This window comes from Halichoerus grypus, chromosome 4 (assembly GCF_964656455.1).
Source record: "Halichoerus grypus chromosome 4, mHalGry1.hap1.1, whole genome shotgun sequence".
Lineage (NCBI taxonomy): Eukaryota > Metazoa > Chordata > Mammalia > Carnivora > Phocidae > Halichoerus > Halichoerus grypus.
The window spans coordinates 166,773,938-166,792,991 of NC_135715.1; the positions used below are offsets into that span (position 1 = coordinate 166,773,938).

The 19,054-nt window shown below is 36.4% G+C and overlaps 1 pseudogene; it reads left to right on the forward strand.

Moving 5' to 3' along the window:
- Positions 1-2,413: 2,413 nt before the first annotated feature.
- Positions 2,414-2,506, forward strand: LOC118546832 (small nucleolar RNA U13; annotated as a pseudogene).
- Positions 2,507-19,054: the final 16,548 nt, after the last annotated feature.

Below are 19,054 nucleotides of genomic sequence, written 5' to 3' on the forward strand. Positions count from 1 at the left end.
AATCTGATACCCTGTGTCTTTTGATTGGGGCATTTAGCCCATTTATGTTCAGGGTAACTATTGAAAGATATGAATTTAGTGACATTGTATTACCTGTAAATTCCCTGTTTCTGTATATTGTCTCTGTTCTTTTCTGGTCTATGTTACTTTTGGGCTCTCTCTTCGCTTATAGTATCTTGTAGGGCTGGTTTGGTGATCACAAATTCCTTAAGTTTCTGTTTGTTCTGGAAGCTTTTTATTACTCCTTCTACTTTGAATGACATCTGAGCTGGATAAAGTATTTTTGGCTGCATATTTTTCTCATTTAGCACCCTGAATATATCATGTCAGTCCTTTCTGGCCTGCCAGATCTCTGTGGATATGTCTGCTGCCAGTCTAATATTTCTACCCTTGTAGGTAGGCCTCTTGTCCTGAGCTGCTTTCAGGATTTTCTCTTTGTCTCTGAGATTTGCAAGTGTCACTATTATATGTCAGGGTTTTGGCCAGTTCTTATTGATTTTGAGGAGGGTTCTCTGTGCCTCCTGGACTTGGATGCCTGTTTCTTTCCCAGATAAGGGAAGTTCTCCACTATAATTTGCTCCAATATACTTTCTGCCCCTCTCCCTTTTTCTTCTTCTTCTGGGATCCAAATTATTTTAATATTGTTTTGCTTTATGGTATCACTTATCTCTTGAATTCTCCCCTCATGATCCAGTAGTTGTTTATCTCTCTTTTTCTCAGCTTCTTTATTCTCCATCATTTTGTCTTCTTTATCATGAATTCTCTTTTCTGCCTCATTTATCATAGCAGTTAGGGCCTCCATTTTTGATTGCACTCATTAATAGCCTTTTTGATTTCGACTTGGGTAGATTTTTGTTCTTTTATTTCTCCAGAAAGGGATTCTCTAGTGTCTTCTATGCTTTTTTCAAGCCTAGCTATTATCTTTATAATCGTTATTCTGAACTCTAGTTCCAACATCTTACTTATGTCCATTCTGATTAGGTCCCTGGCAGTCAGTACTGCCTCTTGTTCTCTTTTTTGAGGTGAGTTTTTCCATCTTGTCATTCTATCTAGAGAAGAATATATGAATGAGAGAACAAAATACTAAAATGCAACAATGATCCCAGAGAAATATACACTAAACAAATCAGAAGAGACCTGAAATCGGGGGAAAAAAAAAAAAAAGAAAAGAAAGAGAAAAAGAAAAAGCAATTAAAAAAAAAAAAAGAAAGAGAATATAATCAGACAGGGGAACAGAACAGAGTAATACACTGGATCCTGTGTGTGTTTTGGTCTGTTTGTTAGAAAACTAGATCCCAAAATTGTAAAGACAGAAAAACTTACATATGTACAAAAATAAACTTAAATACAATGAAAGGATAGAATGTAACTGCAAAAATAAAAATTAAAAGATAAGAAAAAACCAAAAGAGAAAAACAACAACAATAGCAAAAAAGGGAAGGGATATACACAGATAGGTGAGCAGAACAGAGCAATACACTATATCCTGAGTGTATTTTGGTCAATTAGAGGAAACTACATCTCAAAATTGTGAAGAAAGAAAAATGTATATATACAAAAATAAAATTAAATACATTGAAAGGATAGAATGTAACTGTAAAGATGAAAATTAAAAAAGACTAACAAAACAAAGAAACAAGAAAAACAAACAAACAAAAAACAAAAAAAAAAGGAAGAAGAAAAAGAAAAAAGAGAGAATATGATCAGACAGGTGAATACAACAGAACCATAAACTAGATTTTGGGTATATACTGGTCTGTTAGAAGAAGCTGTATCCCAAAATTGTAAAGAAAGAAAAACTTACATATATATATATATATACAAAAATAAAATTAAATACAATGAAGGGATAGAATGTAACTGTAAAAATGAAAATTAAAAAAGATTTTCAAAAAGTTGATAAAATAAGAAACTGGTTGAAAAAGGAAAGAGAAAAAATAAAAAGAAATTAAAATTGAAAGACTAAAGAATCATGGGGAAAAACCCATGAATTCTATATGTTGTAATCTCCTAGGGCTAGAGTTTTGCAGTTCTCATTGAGTGGTAAACTTGGTCTTGGCTGGATGTTCTTTCTGATCTTTTGGTGGAGGGGCCTTTTGCTTTGATTCTCAAGTGTCTTTGCCCCGGGCAGAATTACACAGCCCTTGCCAGGGGCAGACTGAGTAAAATGCTCTGGTTGCTCTATGTGGCTTTTGTTCCCTGAAGGCTTTCCACACAACTTAAGAATAGGTATTTATTCTTCTTCAAATATTTGGTAGAATTTGCCTGGGAAGCCATCTGGCCATGGACTTTTGTTTTTTTGGGAGATTTTTGATTACTGATTTAATTTCTTTGCTGTTATGGGTCTGTTCAAATTTTCAATTTCTTCCTGTTTCAGTTTTGGTAGTTTGTATGTTTCTCGGAATTTATCCAGATTCTTTTGTAGTTCATAAGTGTGATGATTGGGTGTTCACGCCGTTGTGTGACATGTGCCTCCCTCTTGGAATTTATCCCTTTCTTCCAGATTGCCTAGTTTGTTAGCATATAATTTGTCATAATATTCTCTTATAATTATTTATATTTCTGTCATGTTGGTTGTGTTCTCTCCTCTTTCATTTGTGATTTTGTTTATTTGGGTCCTTTCTCTTTTCTTTTTGAAAAGTCTGGCTAGCGATTTATCAATTTTATTAATTCTTTCAAAGAACCAGCTCTTAGTTTTTGTTGAACAAAATCAGATTTGTTTGTTTGTTTTTTCTATATCATTTATTTCTGCTCTAATCATTATTGTTTCCCTTCTTCTGCTGGTGTTAGGCTTTGTTTGCTGTTCCTTTTCTAGCTCTTTTAGGTGTAAGGTTTGGTTGTGTATTCAAGACTTTTCTTGCTTCTTGAGGTGGGCTTGTATTGCAATATATTTCCCTCTTAGGACCACCTTTGCTGCATCCCAAAGGTTTTAGGCCATTGTGTTTTCGTTTTCATTTCTTTCCATGTATCTTTTCTTTAATTTCCTGGTTGTCCCATTCATTCTTTCTTTAACCTCCATGTATTTGTGGTCTTTCCAAGTTTTTCCTTGTGGTTGACTTCAAGTTTCATAGTGTTGTGGTCTGAAAATATGCATGGAATGATTCCAATCTTTTTGTACTAGCTGAGGGCTGATTTGTGACCCAGTATGTGATCTATTCTGGAGAATATTCCAAGTGCACTCGAAAAGAATGTGGATTCTGCTTCTTTAGGATGAAATGTTCTGAATATATCTATTAAGTCCATCTGGTCCAGGGTGTCATTCAAAGCCATTGTTTCCTTGTTGATTTTCTGCTTAGATAATCTGTCCATTGCTGTAAGTGGGGTGTTAAAGTCCCCTCCTGTTATTATATCATAATCGATGAGTTTCTTCATGTTTGTTATTAATTGATGTATACATTTGGGTGCTTCCAAGTTGGGGGCATAAGTATTTACAATTGTTAGATCTTCTGGATGGATAGACCCCTTAGTTATGATAATGTGCTCTTCTTCATCTCTTGGTACAGTCTTTGGTTTAAAATCTAGTTTGTCTGATATAAGTTTGGCTACTTTGGCTTTCTTTTGACCTCCATTAGCATGAGAGAGTTTTCTCCATCCCCTCACTTCCAATCTGGAGGTGTCTATGGGTCTAAAATGAGTCTCTTGTAGGCAGCATATAGATGGGTCTTGTTTTTTTAATCCATTCTGATACTCTATGTCTTTTGATTGGAGCATCTAGTCCATTTACATTCAGAGTGATTATTGATAGATATGAATTTAGTGCTATTGTGTTACCTGTAAAGGTGGTGATTCTGGTGATGTTCTGTTCCTTTCTAGTCTTTGTTATTTTTTATCTTTCCTTTCCATTCAAAGAGTCCCTTTAATATCTTGCAGGGTTGGTTTAGTGGTCACAAACTCCTTTAGTTTTTGTTTGTCTGGGAAGCCAGTTATCTCTCCTTCTATTCTGAATGACAGCCTTTCTGGATAAAATGTTCTGGACTGCATATTTTTCCCATACCCAGCACATTGAATATATCATGCCACTTTCTTCTGGCCTACCAAGTTTCTGTGGACGGATCTGCTGCAAAACTGATTTTTCTTCCCTTGTAGTAAAGACTTTTTTCCCTTGCTGATTTCAGAATTCTTTCTTTCTGTATTTTGTGATTTTGACTATGATATGTCTTGGTGTTGGCTGGCTTTTGTTGAACTTAATGGGAGTTCTTTTGCTTCTTGGATTTCAATATCTGTTTCCTTCCCCAGATTAGGGAAGTTTTCAGGTATCATTTGCTCAAATAAACCTTCTGCCCCTTTTTCCCTCTCTTCTTCTGGGACTCCTGATACAAATGTTATTATGCTTTAAAGAGTTACTGAGTTCCCTAAGTCTATATTTGTGATCCAATACTTTTCCTCCTCTCTTCTTTTCAGCTTCATTATTTTCCGCAATTTTACCTTCTGTATCATTGATTCATTCCTCTGATTCATCCATCCTCAGTGTCATTGTATCCAGTTGGTTTTGCATCTCAGTTGTAGCATTTTTTTTATTTCAGCCTGACTAGTTTTTAGTTCTTTTACCCCTGCAGAAAGGGATTCTCTAGTGTCCTCTATGCTCATCCCAAGCCCAGCTAGGATCCCTATGATTGTTGTTTTAAATTCTGGTTCAGTCATCTTATATCTGTTTCGATTAAATCCCTGGCCATGATTTCTCCTGTTCTTTCTTTTGGGGTGAATTCCTCCATCTTGTCATTTTGTCTAGGTCACTATTGTTTGTGTGTGTGTGTGTGTGTGTGTGTGTGTGTGTGTGTGTGTTTTAGGAAAGCCTGTTATATTCCTGATCCTGAGAATAATGGCTATATTAAGAAGAGGTCCTATACTGTCTTGGGTCTGGTGCTTCAGAAAGTGTTTCAGAGTATGCACTCTGCTGTTGTATTTTTGCTGCTCCTTCCCTCAGGTCTGTCCTCTGCAGAGTTTCTTCTTGCCTGCAGTGGGGAGTGTTTGGACCTTATCCACTGTGTGGCAAGTTTTAACTAGGTGTGTTTTGGTCTGCTTGTTAAAAGAAGCTAGATCCTATTTCCCCTAGAACTGAAGCTTTCCAGCACTCTATGATCAGTAGACTTGGTGTGTGTGGGGGGATTTGTGCTGGTCTTCTGGAGAAGGGGCCTGCTGTGCTCATTCTCAGGCAGACTTGCCATAGTAAAGATGTACCTGCAGGGTGCAGGGGGCAGGGCTTGGTGTAAGCAGCTCCAGCCTCCACTAGGGGGGTGCTGTGCTGCTCATCGAAGTTGGTCATTGCTAATGAGCTGGGGAAAAATGGCTTTGCTCTGCTCTCTCCTCTGGGAGTGGGGAGTTTGGGCCTGTCACTCTTCAGGAAGCCCTCTCAGAAGAGTGAACAGTTTCCTCTCTTGTGTCCCTGGCTTCTGTCACATACCTGCCTTCACCCTGTCTGTGCCCTAGCGGTCTGCTTGCCAGGTGGTACAGTTCTTCTGTGTTTTATCTCCGGCTCACAGCTGGGTTTCAAAACTCCAAATTTTAGGGACACAGCACAGCATGGACACGTACTTATCCTCTGGGAGAGGGCCTTGCTGCACTGTGGCTGGTGCCAGTTTGTCCCAGAAAAGCAGTCCCATGACCACACAGCAGTTTGGAGTTTATGGTAAAGTGCAGCAAAAAGCTGGCACCAAGGTTTGCTGCCCTCAGCAGGTGTCTCTGTTCCTATGCTAATGAGTATGTTGGTGCCCACCAGGTCTTTTCTCCCTGGAGAGGCCATACCACCACTCCCAAATGCACTCCAAGAGGGAGAACTCTTTCTCCCCATGCAACCCAGGGGATCCTCAGACCACACTACCTTCTCCCAGGTCTCTGCCCTCCTTCCCCACAGGAGCACCACTAAGCCTGCCAGGCATGACTCCAGTGATAGTGCAGACTTCTAAAACTTCAGACTTTGAGCTCCACTGCTTATAAAATCTTGTGGTGATCAGACATTCTCCTTTTCCCAGTCAATGGTTTTGGGGAAGTGTTTTTCTTGTGTAATCCCCTGCATGCTGCTTTCATTCTTTGTCTCTCTTTCTCTCTTGTTCCTCTCTCCATGATCAGGGCTCTCTCCCCTCCACAACATGTACAGTTCTTTTCTCCCCCAAATCAACTCTCTGCAGCTCCTACCTTCCATAATGTGGCTGTTTTTCTCCCTCTAATTGTGCAATTTGTTTTCTCAGTCTTCAGATCAATTACTTGGGTGTTCAGAATGATTTGATATTTATCTGGCTATGTTGGAGGGATGAGGTGAGCGTAGGGTCCCCCACTACTCCTGCAGTGTCATTTAGATAAACATGGTAAATATGTAGTGATTTTATTAAAAATTGAAAATTAAAAAAAATTGAAAATTAAAAAACCAAAGAAAACTTAATTAACACAGAAATACATTTGAATTTTTAAAAAGCTGTCACATTTACTGAAAATACTTCCACAGTAACTCTGATTAGTTTTAAAATTTCTGCATAGATTTAAATATTTGAAGCACAAGGAGCATGTTGCAATGACACCATATTGGAAAAGGATGTGTCCTTATCAGATGATGTACATAATGCTAAATTAATGGCCTGTTGAAAGATACTGTTAAAATTTAGAAAGGATATTAAAACAGAATACTTGAATAATTGTGCACATTCACACACAGTGATATTAAGAATCTATAAAAATCAGGAGTCATTATCCTTGAATAAAAGTGAGGGGAGTTAAGTCATTTCAGAATGATGAGAATACAATGAGAACTGGTCACTTACTTCTTTTCATGGTGTCCTTTCATTCAAGAAAATGATGAAATCTCATGGGAAATAAGGGCTTGAACATGAATGGGGGAACAAAACATGAAATGTATTTAAATACAAGAGATATGACCAACGACTGTCCAGTGCAGAAAGTCCCTAAATCAGACAGCTTGTCTATAGCTTGTCTACAAAAAACAATATTTTTATCATCTTGTTTTTTTTTTTTTTTTTTAAAGATTTTATTTATTTATTTGAGAGAGAGAGAATGAGAGAGAGCGAGTACATGAGAGGGGGGAGGGTCAGAGAGAGAAGCAGACTCCCTGCTGAGCAGGGAGCCCGATGCGGGACTCGATCCAGGGACTCCAGGATCATGACCTGAGCCGAAGGCAGTCGCTTAACCAACTGAGCCACCCAGGCGCCCTATCATCTTGTTTTAATTACTGGATTCTCACTGGGTTTAGAGTTCTATGCTAGACATAAAAGCTCAAGGTTTCAAGGAGTTGCTGCAGAGACATAAAATACTGCCTTCTTTTCCATCACTGTTTATATGATTATCATTGGATCCTATATATACTTTGAATACAATAACTCGTTCATAAGCAAAAAATAACACCGTTTCTTGAGAAACTACCTTGTGCTAGCTGCTCAGTGCTTCAGTGTATTAATCCTCACTACAACCCTCCTTTACATAATGAAATTGATGCCCACAGTGTGACCAGGCAGGATTCAAAGTTCATTACCCATAGGTTATTAATAAATAATGTTCACAATAATAATTGATTTGCTATAATTGCTAATTCCTTGTTCAACAAGAATTAAACCAGAAAATGAGGGAATTAACCTCATTTAAGTGTAAGCTGTACAGGGCTGGGAGCCATAGAACTTGTTCAAATTCAGCCCTGTAGCAAGCTGGCCATTTGACCTGCATAAGCTTGCAAGGTATTCTATTTTAAAATATTAGGCCAGTTTTCAAACTTTCTATCTGAAATCTTCATGTCTGAAAATATTCTGTCTGGATAATACCTGATCTTACCATTTAGAAAACAATTTGGTAAAATAGCAAACTTAGCACTATATTTTTACTTAAGCTTTGTTATGTCCACTCCTTGCCCTGATTTTCACTACTGGTTACCATGCTGGTGGACTGCTGGGTGGAATGTGGGTCCTCCAGAAGCTCAGAGCAGGAATCCCCATGCATCACAGTCTGTGTTTTTTAAAGGGGACTCTGCCAGGCTGTGGGTGATAGCACACTAGCACTAGAGGTTTTAAATATTTAGTTAATTCTCATGTATGTAGGCATTTATCTATTTTTTAGATTACCCTGGTGCTCCATAGATGAGTAATAATTAAACACTTTGTCAGAAATAGTTGGTTGCCTTAAATTTTTTTTTTTTTAAGATTATTTATTTATTTATTTGAAAGAGAGAGACAGAGAGAGAGAGCATGAGAGGGGGGAGGGTCGGGAGGGTCAGAGGGAGAAGCAGACTCCCTGCCAAGCAGGGAGCCCGATGCGGGACTCGATCCAGGGACTCCAGGATCATGATCTGAGCCGAAGGCAGTTGCTTAACCAACTGAGCCACCCAGGCGCCCTTGGTTGCCTTAAATTAAGAATTAATAAAATAGAATTTAATTAGAACATTTCTTCATAAAAGGATCAATGATAACTTTAAGGTGTGAATGTGGTATTATTAGTATATATAATTGATTCATTTTCTATTGAAGCAGTGAATCTATTCTTTTGATACTAATATGCAGAAAAAATGATTTCCTTTTGAAAATTCACTGATAAAACCTTTGATACCACTTCCTGGAATATGGGACCAACAAGATTCTATTTTGAAACAAAGTGGTCATGTTTAATTTTAGGTTCAAGGGAGTGGAGATAAGCTTCGTTTCCCTTATCTTTGTTGTCAATTTGAATATTACTCCAATCAAGACTTTATTTGGTCCTTGGTAAATAAAAGCTTAATATTTTGTAGATAGATTAATAAGACAACTTGTGTGTATAATTATATGCATTCTCTGTTTTAAATAAAACCAACTGGTATTTTGGTGTTGCTCTCCTTAGTAATATTTTATTATAAAAATGAAAGAAGACTAAATGTATTCTCCATCTTTTAAAAGCCTCACATTTAAAAATGAAGTAGATATTTAAAATGTTTGTTAGATCAGGGATGAAAGTGATTTTAAAGTGCAGGGAAAATGGAAAGTCTCATGAAATTAGGGCACATGGATGTAGGCTTTCAATGCTCATTTTTCTAAGCATATGGCAAAATTTCATTTGTGTTTTCTTACTATGAATTAGCTAAAGAATTCTTAGGGATGATGTTGTTCATTATATCACTCTGAGCAGAAACTGCATCATAAAGAGGAAATTGTGGGGGTGACTGGGTGGCTCAGTTGGTTGAGTGTCAGACTCTTGGTTTTGGCTTGGATCACGATCTCAGTGTTGTGAAATTGAGCCCCGTGTCAGACTCTGTGCTCAGCAGGGAGTCTGCTTGGGATTCTCTTCCTCTCCCTCTGTTCCTCCCCTGCCTTTATTTAAAAAAAAAAAATTAAGGGGGAAATTGTGATATTATGAAGGCTGGAAATATCTATCTATCATTCTGTATACACCTACTACAATATTTTATCATGCTCCTAAATGCACTTTCCCTAAAAGGATAATTGTCCAATAACTCAATTTATAGATTTTATTTTCTGTTTCTGTGAGTTGTTTTGTTTGTTCTGTGTACTTTTCCTCATCAATTTCTACTCATACAGGTGCAAACACACTGCTTCCCATTCCTGTGAAAGTGAATGAAACTAGAAAGATGTGTTTTAGTCAGGGATTCCACTCTTCCAGCAAGCATTTTACTAAAAGGGTGGGAATTATACAAAAAATAGTCCCAACTAACACTACAACTTGGGCAAATACAGGCCTTCTAATGTTGCTGTCTGTAACACAGTTTGCTCCCCAAGCATGAATTTTAAGTGCTTAGTCAGAACTATAGGTACAGAAAATACTCTCTTATTTTGTGTAACTAGGGTAGCTCCTCAATTTCAGCTGGTCTGCTTTAGAGTGGCTATTCTCAATGTGTGCTCCCAGGACCACTGGAATCTCCCTCAAGACCTTTATTCAGGTTCCATGAGGTTCTTCTTTTTCTAACTACATATCTGGGTGATGGTGGATTTTCTTCATATAGGTCACCCAAAAACAACACATCACAATAAATTAGATGCAAAAGCAGGTATGAAAACCCAAATGTCTTCATTAAACCAGACATTAAAGAGATTTTACAAAAACATAAGAGCAATTCTCACTATTTTTTCTCCAAATTTTTATTTAAATTCCAGTTAGTTAACGTACAGTGTAATATTAGTTTCAGGTGTAGAATTTAGTGATTCATCACTTACATACAACATCTGGTGCTCATCACAACAGTGTGCTCCTTAATTCCCATCACCTATTTAGCCCATCCACCCAACCACCTCCCCTCTGGTAACCATCAGTTTGTCTCGCTAGTTGAGTCTGTTTCCTGGTTTGCCTCTCTTTCCACCCCACCCCCCATGTTCATTTGTTTTGTTTCTTAAATTCAACATATGAGTGAAATCATTTGGTATGGCTTAGCATGATACTCTCTAGCTCCATCCATGTCATTGCAAATAGCAAGATTTCATTTTTTATGACTGAGTAATATTCCATTATCTATCTATCTATCTATCTATCTATCTATCTATCTATCTATCATCTATCTATCATCTATCTATCATCATCTATCATCTATCTATCATCTATCTATCATCTATCATCTATCTATCATCTATCATCTATCTATCATCTATCATCTATCATCAATCATCTATTATCTATCTATCTCACATCTTCTTTATCCATTCATAGTCGATGGATACTTGGGCTGTTTCCATAATTTGGCTGTTGTAAATAATGCTGCTATAAACATCAGTGTGCATGTAACCCTTTGAATCAATATTTTTGTATTCTTTGGGTAAATACCTAGTAGTGCAATTGCTGGGTCATTGGGTAGTTCTATTTTTAACTTTTTGAGGAACCTCTATACTGTTTTCTAGAGTGTCTGCACCAGTTTGCATTCCCACTAACAGTGTAAGAGGATTCTCCTTTCTCTGCATCCTCACCAACACCTGTTGTTTCTTGTGTTATTAATTTTAGACATTCTGACTGGTGTGAGGTGATATTCATTGTAGATTTGTATTTCCCTGGTGATGGTGATGTTGGACATCTTTTCATGTGTTTGTTAGCCATCTGTAGGTCTTCTTTGGAAAAATATCTGTTCATGTCTTCTGCCCATTTCTCAACTGGATTATTTGTTTTTTTGGGTGTTGAGTTTGATAAGTTCTTTATAGATTTTGAATACTAACCCTTTTTCATATATTTTATTTGCAAATATCTTCTCCCATTCTGTAGGTTGCCTTTTAGTTTTGTTGTTTGTTTCCTTCACTGTGAAGAAGATTTTTAAATTTTTTTTAAAGATTTATTTATTTATTTTAGAGATTGGGAGAAAGAGAGAGAGATAGAGAGAGATAGAGAGTGTGTGAATGGGAGGAGGAGGAGAGGGAGAGAATCCTCAAGCAGACTTCCTGTTGAGCACAAAGCTGGACACGGGGCTTGATCCGAGGACCCTGAGATCATGACCTGAGCTGAAATCAAGAGGCAGATGCTTAACTGACTGAGCCACCCAGTAAAGAAGCTTTTCATCTTGATGAAGTCCCGATAGTTTATTTTTGCTTTTGTTTCCCTTGCCTCAGGAGACATACCTAGAAAGTTGCTATAGCTGATGCCAAAGAGGTTATTGCCTGTGTTCTCCTCTAGAATTTTTATGATTTCAGGTCTCACATTTAGGTCTTTCTTCCATTTTGAATTTATTTTTGTGTTTGATGTAAGAAAGTTGTCCAGTTTCATTCTTCTGCATGTGGCTGTCCAATTTTCCCAACACCATTTGTTGAAGAGACTGTCTTTTTCCTTTCGATATTCTTCCCCGCTTTGTCGAAGATTAATTGACAATATAGTTGTGGGTCCATTTCTGAGTTTTCTATTTTGTTCTATTGATCTATGTAGCTGTTTTTGTGCCAGTACCATACTGTCTTAATGACTACAGCTTTGTAATATAACTTGAAGTCCGGAATTGTGATACCTCCAGCTTTGCTTTTCTTGTTCAAGGTTGCTTTGGCTATTTGGGATCTTTTGTGGTTCTATACAAATTTTAGGATTGTTATAGCTCTGTGAAAAATGCTGTTTGTATTTTGATAAGGATTGCATTGAATATGTACATTGCTTTGGGTAGTATAGACATTTTAACAATATTTCATCTTCAAATCCCTGAGCATGGAATGTTTTTCCATTTCTTTGTGTCATCTTCAATTTCTTTCTGTTTCTATTTTTTGTTTATTTTATAAATCAAAACAACATTTCATAAAAATGTTTACTATTATTTTATAATAACTTTATCAATAAATATCTTTAAATACCAGAATATTAATTTCTAATATGGTAAATATTGATGGATATAACCAACACAAACAAAAGCCCTTTTGGGCTCCTTTGAGTATGTGTTCTGCCAGTTGAAGCAAATGGAGAATATATTTTTCTCTTTAAAATAAATCTGCATAAATGTAAGTTCTGGTTTATTGTCTCAAGCATATATTTTAAGGTAGTCTTCATGACACTAAATGGTATGAGATTTTGAGAATATCATTGCTCAAAATCAACCAATGAAAATATTTTGAACTCAATGTATTTTTTATCCTAGTTGTCTAACTTAAGCTTCTATGTAAGTCAAGTTACAAGGACATTTTCTAGAGAATTCCCTTGGTGTTGTGTGAATTGTTAGTGAAATGTCAGAGTATTAGAAATTATGTCCTTGAATGTACTTTGACATTCTTATTTACACACCACCTTCATTCCTCAGTTGCAGGTGCTGTTATTTCCTTACTGCATTTGGTCATCTAATTTCTTTCCCGAATCAGTTACCTTCTTTTTTTTATTGCATACTAGTCTGGATTTGTTCCTTCCACAGATTATAAGTATCCTGTAGAAAGAGTTATGCTCAAATTCATTGCCCCTAAAATACAAAATATGGAAATGCATATTAGGTCCAAAATAAATGCTTATTAAATGAACTGGCAGGTGTTAAAAAACTTGTTTGGTACAATTAGGATTTAATTTAATAAAGTACTCAATCTTTTCTTTTGGGGAAGTTGCATAAACATTGCTAAGACTTATGTGATTAGACTATTCCCTCAGTTTTCTTTTTACAATTGTTTCTTATTATTTCCCCCAAATCAAGAGTTACAATTTCAAATTATATTTGTGTATGTTTGTATGTGTGTATGTGTATATTTTGCTTACTGTGTTCCTTCTTTCTCACGATATAATAAAAATATAAAATCTCTGTGAAATATTTATTCATGAATTTTAAATAAGGCTATGATACTAAAGGGATCAGATGGATGACTCAGTAAAATCAAGGAGTTAGCAAAACCATTCTTTGCTTAAAATGTTGGTAAAACTGGCCAAGTCTAGACTGTTATACAATCACCCTTATTTTAAAGTCCTCTCCAAGGGAATAATTAGTCTTCTAAGAGAAGCTGATTTTTTTTCTTTCAGAAGTATCTTCCCCAAAATAATTTCATTAAAAATTTTTAACTTGAAAGTTAAAACAGATTCAACAGTAGATATAGCCTACACAGAATTAGGAATAAAATGACTAGGAGTAAAACCTCAACCAGCAGCTGTTGGAGGGGTTGGTCTAAGTATGATAGAGAAGGCATCACAATATCCATAACTCTGCCTGATTGGGGGGGGCACTTTGAATATTGAATGGAAGTTGGAAGCTGCCACATGCACCATAACTGTGTGGTTCAAAAAGCAAAGCTAGTAGTTAAAAGGGGGGATGGGCAGAGACAGGGAGGGAGGAAGGAAGGGATGATAGGCTACAGGGATACACAAAGAAAAAAGCCATTCCTATTTCTTTAAATTTATGTAAATCAGAACTTAAGTAGTTGCATAAGCAGAACCTGAGACTTTTCCTGCCAGTAATAAGTTCTCTGATTAAAAAGTAGCAATGATTTTAGCACAGATGATCAAGGAACATGAGAGATTAAAAAGAAGACCAGCAAAATTATCTGATTTAAAAAGAGAATCAGGACAAAGTCTTTAGCCTGGTAATCCTTACTGATGCAGGATTTAAAGACAATATCATTTGTAAGTGTTCATATATAGTTAACTGATATTGTATACAAATCAATTATATTGTATTTTGTGAATTACCATTTTGTACTAGTGTTTTTCATTATTAGCATCATAAGGAGAAAAATCAATTTAACTTTAATTTCTCCCTAGTGAGAGAAATTGAATACTAAGGAACAACATTTTTTTTGGTAAAATTGAGCTTTGGAGGATTTCAAACCATTGTAATATATAAGATAACCTGCCTCCTCCCACCCCTTCACTCCACTGGGGGCAATGTTGCTTCACTTGAAAGGACATGTTCTATATGTTATTTCTGGCATCAATCATTTCAAATTCCCTCCAATTACAGATAAAAGAAATGAGAAAATCAGTGGGAAAAATGACTTATCCTCTACAAACTTATTTGTCATTCATTACATGGAGTTAAATGGCCTGAACTTGCTTTTGTCTAGATAGGAGCTGAGCGAAGGGGGGCTATGTCTGGTGGGAAACCCAGGAAAGGAGAAGTGGACCTCTTCGCATGGATGTCTTCTGTAGGGAAGCTAACCAGTGGATTCCAAGTGTTTAAATCGGGAGATAGTAATTAAAAATTAAGTGATTGCATCCAAATGGTCATCTGAGATGTGGCACCAAGGGTAGCAAATCCTTGATCATTTTAGAGACATTTAACTATGTGGGAAGTTGGAAGTCCTTCAATACTTCAATATATAATATATTTAAAAACACAAGTATGAATATCCACTCTTTCAGGTCTTGTAGCTTCTTGAATCCTGAGATAAAGTCATATTTTGGTCCCACTCCCTGTTGGAAACCCATGTTAGGGCTCTTCTCATTTCCCTCCTTTCTTGCTTTCCTTAAGTGTTTACCTTGAAGTCTAATGTAGAGGGCTCAGAAAAATTGCTGGTCCGTAGTAGAATCTGCATTGGAAACCTGCTCTCAAGGCTGCAATTCTCAAAATTGTCAAAGGTTATGCTTGTGAAGTCTGAGTTTGTTTCTAATGTTCTCTGCCATCTGAGATTTGGCTGTTATCTCCTTAGCAACAGAAAAATGTCATCCTTCCACATGAGGGTAATTTCTTGTCAGACTCATCCACAGATGAGTTGTCAAAAAAATGTAAGTTGAAGCAATGCTGTTATCACCAAAAAACAAACTCCTGTCCTTACACTAATTCTAAGTAGTTTTAATCCCCTTGTATAGGAAGCAGAGGGACATTTTCTGATATATTAACTGAAGTTTTGCTCTTAATGCAGAACACTTTGGACAGTTTACTTCTCCAGAGTAAATGTCTAAACTACATTAATAATTTCTGGATTACTAAAGATCTAATTACATTCCATAGGAGGAGGTTGTTCAGGAAAAGAACTTGGGAAAAGATGAATTTTCAAGAAAAAGTGAAATCAACATGAGGATTTCAGTAGAGAAACCAATTCCACCTGCACTGGAAGATAAAAGTGAGAAGGACTAGACTCTCTCCCCCTCCCCTCCCTTGCTCTCCTCTCCCCACTCTCCTTGCTCCCTCTCCCCCTCCCTCAGTCTCATTTTCACTCCCTCTCTCTGGTCTGGCAAGGCTATTTAGGGATTTGATATGTGTAACTAAAATGTTTTAATTTCTTCAGAAGTCTTCTTCTATAGCTTAAGAAAAGAAATGGTTTCAAAGTGGAATTAAAGACATGTGGATCATCCCAGAATTTCAAACCCTGCACTTCCATGGAGACTGTCTCAGAAACAGTGCTCTGGGAATCAACAGAGGTAATAGCTAGATGTGTGGGAGACAGTATTACTGGAGGAAGTAGTAATGAAGTGCTCCCCTTAGTAGGAGACAAATGATAACCTAAGAGGTGCCTTCATTCAACCATTAGATATACTTGAGATATGCTGACTTTGGAGAAATGGGAGACTCCATTCTATCTGATATAGAGGAATAGTTATATCTGACACGATTCCAGGAGGTAGTTTTTTTTTTTTTTAATTGTGTTGACAGTCAATTTTAAGTAGTGTCTGTTGTGCTTTTAAACTGTTATGAAAAATCATAAATCATGTTATAAATCATATATATTATCTTACATAGATAACAGTTTGTTCTTGACAAGTTTTGTGTGACCCTAATTTCAAACATTATGTAATAGTACCCTTGAACTATCTTTGTCCAAGTGACATTACATCCTTCCTGAATAAACATTTCAAACTATAACTGTGGGAGCAAGTCTGCCAGGGAACAATTCAGTGGTGGCAGCATTGCCATACCAGTATAGCATTGTTCAAACAATCTTTTTGAATATTTTATTTCATTTTTTCCTTAGTGTTCGGTGAAAATGAATGATTGAAAATGTAAAAAAAAAAAAAAAGACTAGTGATATTAATGGTTGGTTGCAGAGACCTCATAACACTTTTGAAACAAAGATGGGGGTCATTGAAGTTTTGAAAATAGTATATCTTTCATCCTATTATTTTTAGGATGAGCAATTGTGTATTAAACTGTGAAATACAGAATCAAAATTTAAAACTATAAATTTGGAAAATAATAAGAACATAGGATTTCTATCTCATATGAGTTCCTACCTCCTATGTTACAACAGTATAACTTCAAAATTGATAAAAATATATTTAAAAAATTAAAATAATAGTAGGAGAAATCATGGAAAATTCTTTTATTACTCCAGAGTGAGAAAGGCCTTTCTAACAAAAGCCAGAATGCCTCAAAGAAAAGATCAACTATTACAAAAGATTCTGCATTGCAAAATCTATCAACAAAGTAAAAAATGAGTATTTTTAATTCCTATCTAAGGAAAGTAACTAATTTGTCTAATTAGTTTATATAATATTCCCTAGTGTGTGAAAAAAACCTCACTTCAACTAATTTATAAGAAAAAGATAAAAGAAGCAATACAAAATGGGCAAAGGACAAGAGCAACTATCTCTTCTACTTCCTGAGAGTGAGGAAATATTTTTCAGAAGTTTCCTGCAGACTTTGTTTCACCTCAGCCCTAATTGAATCATGTGCTTATAGCATCAATAGCAAGGAAAAAGTTTACTATTATGTGTTTAGAATGACCATGTAATGGATGTTGGCCAGTCAATCATAATGATCACTGTGGTGGCTCATGCTTAAAGTTAGAGATGAAAAAGCAAACAATGATTTATATTCTGTCTCCTTATTTGTTTAAATAAAGAAAAAAATCTATTTTGGTGGAAAAGAAGCTAAGATTACCATAATTAAATGCTCATTCTCAGGTGGCATGCGTTGAGGCAAGGATTCTAAAATCATAAATGAATTTAAAATTTCAGAATCCTATGGGGCGCCTGGGTGGCTCAGTCATTAAGTGTCTGCCTTCGGCTCAGGTCATGATCCCAGGGTCCTGGGATCGAGCCCTGCATTGGGCTCCCCACTCAGTGGGGAGCCTGCTTCTCCCTCTCCCACTCCCCCTGCTTGTGTTCCTGCCCTCGCTATCTCTCTCTCTGTCAAATAAATAAATAAAGTCTTTTAAAAAAATTAAAAAAAATAAAATTTCAGAATCCTAAAATCATAAAATGATAAAGTGCCTCCTTCCTCAGGTACTGACACCAAAGGTGTATTGCAAAGTAGATTATTTTATGGTTTAATGAAACTACATCTAAAATGCTGAGACTGCAAAGAGCTATGGCAGAGACTGAAGTTTTCTGATTAGGAATAACATTCTTCCAAATAAAGACTAAATGTAAGAGGTACATAAACAATAGAAATTCAATTCAAGATTCTAATCACTGTATACAGAGTTTTGCCTTAATTTGGTGTAAAATTATAGGGTAAATGCCTGCTAATGCAATTGCTGGGTTGTAGGGTAGTTCTACTTTAACTTTTTTTTCTTTTTAAGATTTTATTTATTTATTTGACAGAGAAAGAGAACAAGCAGAGGGAGTGGCGGGCAGAGGGAGAAGGAGTCTGATACAGGGTTTGATTCCAGGACCCTGGGATCATGACCTGAGCCAAAGGCAGACGCTTAACCGACTGAGCTACCCAGATGCCCCTTAACTTTTTGAGGAACTTCCATACTGTTTTCCAGAGTGGCTGCACCAGTTTGCATTCCCACCAACAGTGCAAGAGGGTTCCCCTTTTTCTATACCCTCACCAACCCCTGTTGTTTCTTGTGTTGCTGATTTTAGCCATCTGACAATTGTGAGGTGATATCTCATTGTAGCTTTGCTTTGATTTTCCCTGATGATCAGTGATGTTGAGCATCTTTTCATGTGTCTTTTGGCCATCTGTATGTCTTCTTTAGAAAAATGTCTATTCATATCTTCTGCTCATTTTTAAATTAGATTTTTTTTTTTTTAGGTGTTGAGTTTGATAAGTTATTTATAGATTTTGGATACTAACACTTTATCGGATATGTCATTTGCAAATATCTTCTCCCATTCTCTGCCTTTTAGTTTTGTTGATTGTTTCCTTCACTGTGCAGAAGCTTTTTATTTTGATGAAATTCCAGTTGTTTATTTTTCTGGAGACCTATCTAGAAAGAAGTTGCTACAGCTGGTGTCAGGGAGGTAACTACCTGTGTTCTCCTCTAGAATTTTTATGGTTTCAGGTTTCACATTTAGGTCTTTAATTCATTTTGAGTTTATTTTTGTGTTACAGTATAAGAAAGTGGTCCAGTTTCATTCCTTTGCATGTAGCTGTCTAATTTTCCCAACACCATTTGTTGAAGAGACTGTCTTTTTTCCATTGGACATTCTTTCCTGCTTTGTTAGAGATTAGTTGACCATAGAGTTGAGGGTCCATTTCTGGGCTCTCTATTCTGTTCTACTGATCTATGTAGCTGTTTTTGTGCCAGTACCATACTGTCTTGATGATGACAGCTTTGTAATATAGCTTGAAGTCCAGAATTGTGATACCTCCAGCTTTGCTTTTCTTTTTCAAGATTGCTTTGGCTATTCCAGGGCTTTTGTGGTTCTGTACAAATTTTAGAATTGTTAGTTCTAGTTCTGTGGAAAAATGCTGTTGGTATTTTAATAGGGATTGCATTGAATGTGTAGATTGCTTTGGGTAGTATAGACATTTTAAGAATATTTGTTCTTCCAATCCATGAGCATGGGATGTCTTTCTATTTGTTTGTGTCATCTTCAATTTCTT